At 58.5% G+C, this 5,737-nt stretch overlaps 1 long non-coding RNA gene across 1 annotated transcript; it reads right to left on the bottom strand.

The window, feature by feature from the left end:
- Nucleotides 1-2,633: 2,633 nt before the first annotated feature.
- Nucleotides 2,634-5,196, bottom strand: LOC113191552 (uncharacterized). Its single transcript, XR_003301906.1, has 2 exons — nt 4,950-5,196; nt 2,634-4,761 (listed from the first exon to the last, which is right to left on the bottom strand). It is a non-coding gene; the product is annotated as an uncharacterized LOC113191552 (long non-coding RNA).
- Between the last annotated feature and the right edge of the window lie 541 nt (nt 5,197-5,737).

Below are 5,737 nucleotides of genomic sequence, written 5' to 3'. Positions count from 1 at the left end.
GGAACCGAAGTGACCGGTTTCTCATGTGTGCCTCCAGTGAGGGTCTGGCCAGCCTCTCCCGGGGTTCAGCAGGAGACCCAGTGCCCCAGAACTCCACAGAGCGTGGTGTAAGGAGCAGGCAGCTCTCTGCTGCGTCCATGGAGGGGCCTTCACACTGCTTCTTGGGCCAACTGAAATCTTGGGCAAATGTCATTTCCTGTGGTCTGTGCCTGGGTCCCCAGCTGTGCCACTAACCAAACTGTTTCAGAGCTTTCTTTTTTCTCTACTTTACCTTGGGACAATGGTGAGAAGGTGGGCAGCCGGGATGGGGTTGGGACCCTTGAGAGCCTGCAGTGCCCACCTGCTGCTCCGGTCTCTTCCCCGTCCACAGTGCTCCAGTGCATGGTCTCACACAGGCACACACGGGCACTATGAGAAAAGTCCCCCAGGAGCAGGTACTGACTCTATGTCTGTGTCGGAGCTGGTCCTGGGGCCCAGATTTTGTAGCCATTCTGGATCACAGTGCCCTAGCACACGCTTTGTGAGGCCATGCCTGGCAACCCCATCAGGTGCCACACTCTACTCCTGACAGTCATCACTGCCCTGGAGAGCATGCGGCAAGCAAGCAGTTGATTGACGAGTTGTTATGTGTTCACTAAAGAAATTGTCAGTGGACAGAAACTGCCAAGGCCCGCCTGTCTCCTCCTTCCTGTGCTCTCAGACCTTGCGCCTGTGTACCTGTGCTCACGGAGGAGGATGAGACAGCTCCTTGGGCTGTGGGTCAGGGCAGGCTTCCTGGAGGAGGCAGCAATACGCTGGGCCTTATGGGGTGGGCAGGAGAGCACTGGGAGTAGCTGAGCAGGGTCAAGGGAGGGCATTTGGGCAGAGAGAACAGCACAAGGGGCCAGGAGTGATCCAGGCTGAGCCATGAGGATCTTCAGGGGGTGCTAGGCGATGGTCAGGGGCGTGGGAGGCAGAGGGGCTAGTGGGGGCCTAGGACAGGCTCAGCACAGACTGGACCCGTGCCCTGCAGGCGGGGGGAGCTCAGGGCCTGGCCTGTGCTTAGCTCCTGCTTCTGACTGTGTGACCTTGAGCGAGCCCTTGTGCAGCAGCTGGGGGTCAGCTCAGTGCTCCTTGCTGGGGACCCTGTGCGAGGCCCAAGCACCCAGGTCACCATCTGTGCCCAGTAGGGCACACATACCTCACTTGCCGTGGCCTCCCATCTAAGGTGGCCAGGCCCAGCTGGTCACCTGGGAACTGCCTGGGCGTTGACAGGGGCACAGTGGGGCCAGGGCCAGGCAGGCTGGCTCAGCAGGTCCGGCTACTGCTGGGCGGGCGTGCAGACTGCTGGGAGTCTCCTTCCCGCCATCGCTGGGTGGCAGGGCCCACCCCACAGGGCTGTGGAGGTGAGGCAGGGACAGCGGGCACCAGGGCCTGGGCCTGGTATGAGTGCCTCCCGAGGGTGCCCGTGCTTCCTCTAGCTCCCAGGGGCCTTCTCCCATCCCAGGGGAGGAGAACCAGACCCGCTGGCCCAGGGAGTCGAGGTTCCAAGCCCAGGGCAGCCTGCTCCGAGTTGTCCTTGCTGCCCTTCATCTCTACTTTTGGTTCACAAGAATGCAGAGGCAGGAGCCTGGGGGCCTGGGGCCTGGGGGCCTGGGGGTCTGAGGCCTGGGGCCTATGGTCTGGGTCCTGGAGCCTGGGGCCTGTGGTCTGGGTCCTGGAGCCTGGGGTCTGTATCCTGGGGCCTGGGGGCCTGGGGCCTGGGGCCTGGGGCCTGGGGGCCTGGGGCCTGGGGCCTGGGGCCTGGGCTTGACCCACATCGAGCCACTGCTGGCCCCTTCCAGGCCTGGGCTGGGGGCACTGGAGCATGCCCTCCAGGTCCCCTGCCTGCACCGCAGCCCTTGCTGGTGGCCTGCTTCAGGCCTCCGTACCACTGCTGTGGGTTCCCTCTGCCTGGAGCATCCCAACCCTCTCTGTTCACCTGGCAGACTCCTGGGTACCCCTCAGAACCAAAGCGGAGCAGCACCTTCTCTAGAAGCCGCCTACAGTTTGCCCTGGGCAGACCACCCTCCTCCCTCTGGCCCGCCCTCTGCCCACTATGGCCCTCTTCACAGTGAGCAGGCCAGGGGTGTCTGTCCCCCGCTAGAGGACCAGCAGGTAGGGGAGGAGCTGTTCCTGATTGTGTCTGGAACCTCAGCCCTGCACAGGGCCCAGCCAGAGAGGTGCCCGGGAGCCTGGTGGGACTCACCGCCACGTGGTTATTCACAGACCCACGACGCCCGCTGGGCCAGGACTCGGTGGGCTCTGGTTAAACACTCATTGCACATTCGGTTTTTAATAAGTTCAGATTGTCACCATCCCCACCTCCCTGGAAAGGAAACTAAAGCTCAGAGAGGTGAAATAACCAGCATAAGGTCACACAGCCGTGAAGAAGCAAAGTCAGTAACTTGTATTGCTCGTCCCTGAAACCACAGGAGGAGATTCAAACTGGCACTTGGATCAAATGCTTTTTTTTTTTTTAATATTTATTTTTTTGTTGTACACAATACCTTTATTTTGTTTATTTATTTTTATGTGGTGCTGAGGATCGAACCCAGGGCCTTGCGCATGCTAGGCGAGCACTCTACTGCTGAGCCACAGGCACAGCCCAGATCAAATGCTTTTTTTTTTTTTTTTAAATCAAGTATTTACTAGGAATTGGAAAAAATAATTAATGCATTACTCTCATGTTCCTGGTAAACTTTTATACTTAAAGTTTCACTATTCATTTTTAGTCTTAAGATTATGTTTACATGTTAATTTCAAAACTTTGTAAACAGTTGTCACTCACATTGTGGATTAGAAAAAAGAAGCAAAATTTGTTCATCAAACCATGACCTTTGGCTGTGATATAATTTCCTTTAAAAGGTAAGTTATTTAAGTCGAAATAATAGCAACTGATTTAAATGAAGATTTCGGGGGCAATAGAGGTGTTGAGATGGCCGCCGGCTCTCCTGGAATGAGGGGCCTCCCCTGGACCTGTTGGCCTCCTGTGGACAGGAAACAAGTTCAGGGCTTAGGCCCAGGTAGGACTGAAGGCTGTCCTGCCCCAGCCATCCTGGTCTCCACACCTGTCCATTCCCCACCCGCAGCCAGAGTGGCCCTTAGGAAATGAAAGCCAGATCCTGTTCTCCTGTGAGCCTCCGTGGCTTCCCGCAGCCCCTGGAAATCAGAGAGGCCCTGGGACACCCGAGAGAGGCCCTGGGACACCGGCCTGCTGCCGCCCCAGTCTTGCTGGCGTCCTTGCTCCGTGGCCGAGAGGAGGGCACCTGGTCTGGGAGTCCTTCCCTCTTCAGGGCTCTCCTCAGCCACCTCCTAGAGAGGCTGCCTCCTCACCACCCCGGCCACCCAGCGGGCAGCCTGTCTAAGTCCAGTGGTGCCCTGTTGTCCCCAGGGTGTCAAGCCCCTTCCGTGAGAGGCCTGTCTCTGCCTAGAACCTGCACGTCCTCCGTGCACTCCCATCCCCTCCCGTGCCCAGTGCAGGCCGAGCTGTGTAAACAGTTGTCACACGGAATCGTTTAGGGAATGATGGCAAGAAAAGCCAGTCTGTGCAGGTTTAGTACAGATGTGATTTAAAAAATTTTTTTTGCCCCATAGTTAGTTGGCCACGGACAGGGAACCATGGACACCCAACATGGAGGCCCAGTGGCCCGAGGCCGGTGTCTGACAGCACCGGGGTATCGGGACACCCCTCTGTCCCGGGCTCTTTTCCGTCTTTCCTTCCCATCGAAGTTTTTGTTATTCTGTTAAAGCAAGAACCCGTGTCCTCGGGATGGCGGGCAGCACACAGCCGGGCCCAGCAGAGGCTTGCTGGACATACTTGTGTGTCCGGAGTGGCCGAGGGGCCTTCGGGATGGGCCTGAGCTCAGGCATTCATGCCTGGGAGGAGGTGACCTCTCTGAGGTCCTTCAGCTGAACAGCTCAGGCAGCTGAAACCAAAAATGCAGATGGGATTAGTCACCCTCGGAGCCTGGCAACGCTGGCACCAAACCACTCCTCATCCAAACACATCACAACATTGTGGCCAGTGTGGCCAGGGCCCCAGGTGGCAGCTCTGGCATCCGGGAGCTGGCAGCAGCTGAGCCTGTGGGCACAGGAGGGGGAAGCCTGGGCGTGGAGCAGGGAGGGCCGAGGGTCACAGATAGGGTCACTCCAGTGGGGACAGGCAGTGGGAGGCAAGCGGAGGCTTCCTTCAGAGGGCAGAGTGGACCTTGAGGATCAAGCTCAAAGCTGTTGAACATAAAAATGTCCCTCAGAAACCCAAGCAGACCCATGGCTGTGAAATTCACTTCAGGACACTTGGGCTGTTGAGAGGGGACATGCTCTTCTTTCTGGCTGGGGACAGCGGCCTTGTTGAAATGGACTCCACAGAACATGAAGTCACTCAGGTGAAGGCACCAGGCAATGGTTTTCCATGTAGCCCCACAATCGATTGGTTTGAGGACCTTTCATCACCCCCAAAAGAAGCTCCCCAGCCAGTGCGGGCACAGGCCTGCCCCAGCACCCGGCCCTGAGTCTGCCCCCTGTCCACAGAGCGACTGCCCTGGACATCTCACACCTGGTGGTGCTCTGAGACACCTGTGCTGTGTCTCAGGGTCCCCGAGTTGTGGCACGGATGGGCACCTTGCTGCTCTTCATAACAAAGCATGCTCTGCGGCAGGTTGGCCCGTCCCTTCCGCCACTTGGACCCATGGCACTTGAGCTGTCTCCTCTCTGTGGCTCTGGTGAGGACCCTGCCCGTGCCTTCAAAAGGAAAAAAAAAGTCCCCAGGTGAAAATCAGGAGTGGATTTGAAACGGCAGCCCAGCTGCGCCAGAAGCCGCGGACTTCCTGAGCAGGAGCCCACAGCTGTGTCTGGAACCTACTAGAAACAAGCCCAAATGCTTGCTCATTCCGGGGTTCAGAGTGGACATGTGGCAAGAGGGTCCTTACCCACTCGGTCTAGAGCAAGCACTGAGTGCTGGAGTCGGGGCCCAGGACAGGGCTGCAGCAGGAGGAGTCGCGGCTGCAGGACCTTCATCCCCTGGAGGGCTGTCCTCAGGCGCCCCTGTTCTGCCATTCTGTCTGCTACTGGGGACCGGACCTGGGCTTCCTGGAATACAACCGTGTGGCCTCTGGTCGACGGTCCTGCGCTGGCCTTGGGCTCTGAGAGGAACCAAGACAAGTGCTCTGTGTCCACTCCCACTGGCCATCCAGAGGGTGTCCAGCAGCACCGGGAGGGGTGAAAGTAGTCCCCGCGCAGCTGCCCTGGAGCCCCTCGCCCCGCCCCTGACAGAAGACACGCCCCGCCCTCAAGTGTCCGAAGCTCTCTGCTTGGTTTTAGTGGCACCTTCCTTTTTAAAGATATTCCCCAGTTTATCCTGAAGCACTATGGATGCCTGCCGTGGGCCAGGTCCTCAGAGGGACACGGGGCAGGTCACACTTTACCTGGGCCTTCGAGTGCCTCCTCGTCCCAGACTGGAAGACAGGCGAGTGGCAGAGAGTCCGGCCAGAGCTGAAGGGGGCCACACGGGAGACATGGACGCCTCCCCTGCCCCACAGGGGACTTCTGGATGGGACAGATGCCTGCTGTCCACCGTCGAGGATATATACAGATATTTGTGGGGGCTGGTACCAGGGGCGCGCTACCTCGGAGCTACATTCCAGCCCTCATTTCGAAACAGGGTCTCACTGGGTTGCCGAGGTGGCCCTGAACCTGACGTCCCTGCCTCGGCCTCCTG

Source organism: Urocitellus parryii, chromosome 1 (genome assembly GCF_045843805.1).
Source record: "Urocitellus parryii isolate mUroPar1 chromosome 1, mUroPar1.hap1, whole genome shotgun sequence".
NCBI lineage: Eukaryota > Metazoa > Chordata > Mammalia > Rodentia > Sciuridae > Urocitellus > Urocitellus parryii.
The sequence above is the reverse complement of the archived record's forward strand: the minus strand, read 5'-3'. Positions and strand labels throughout refer to the sequence as shown.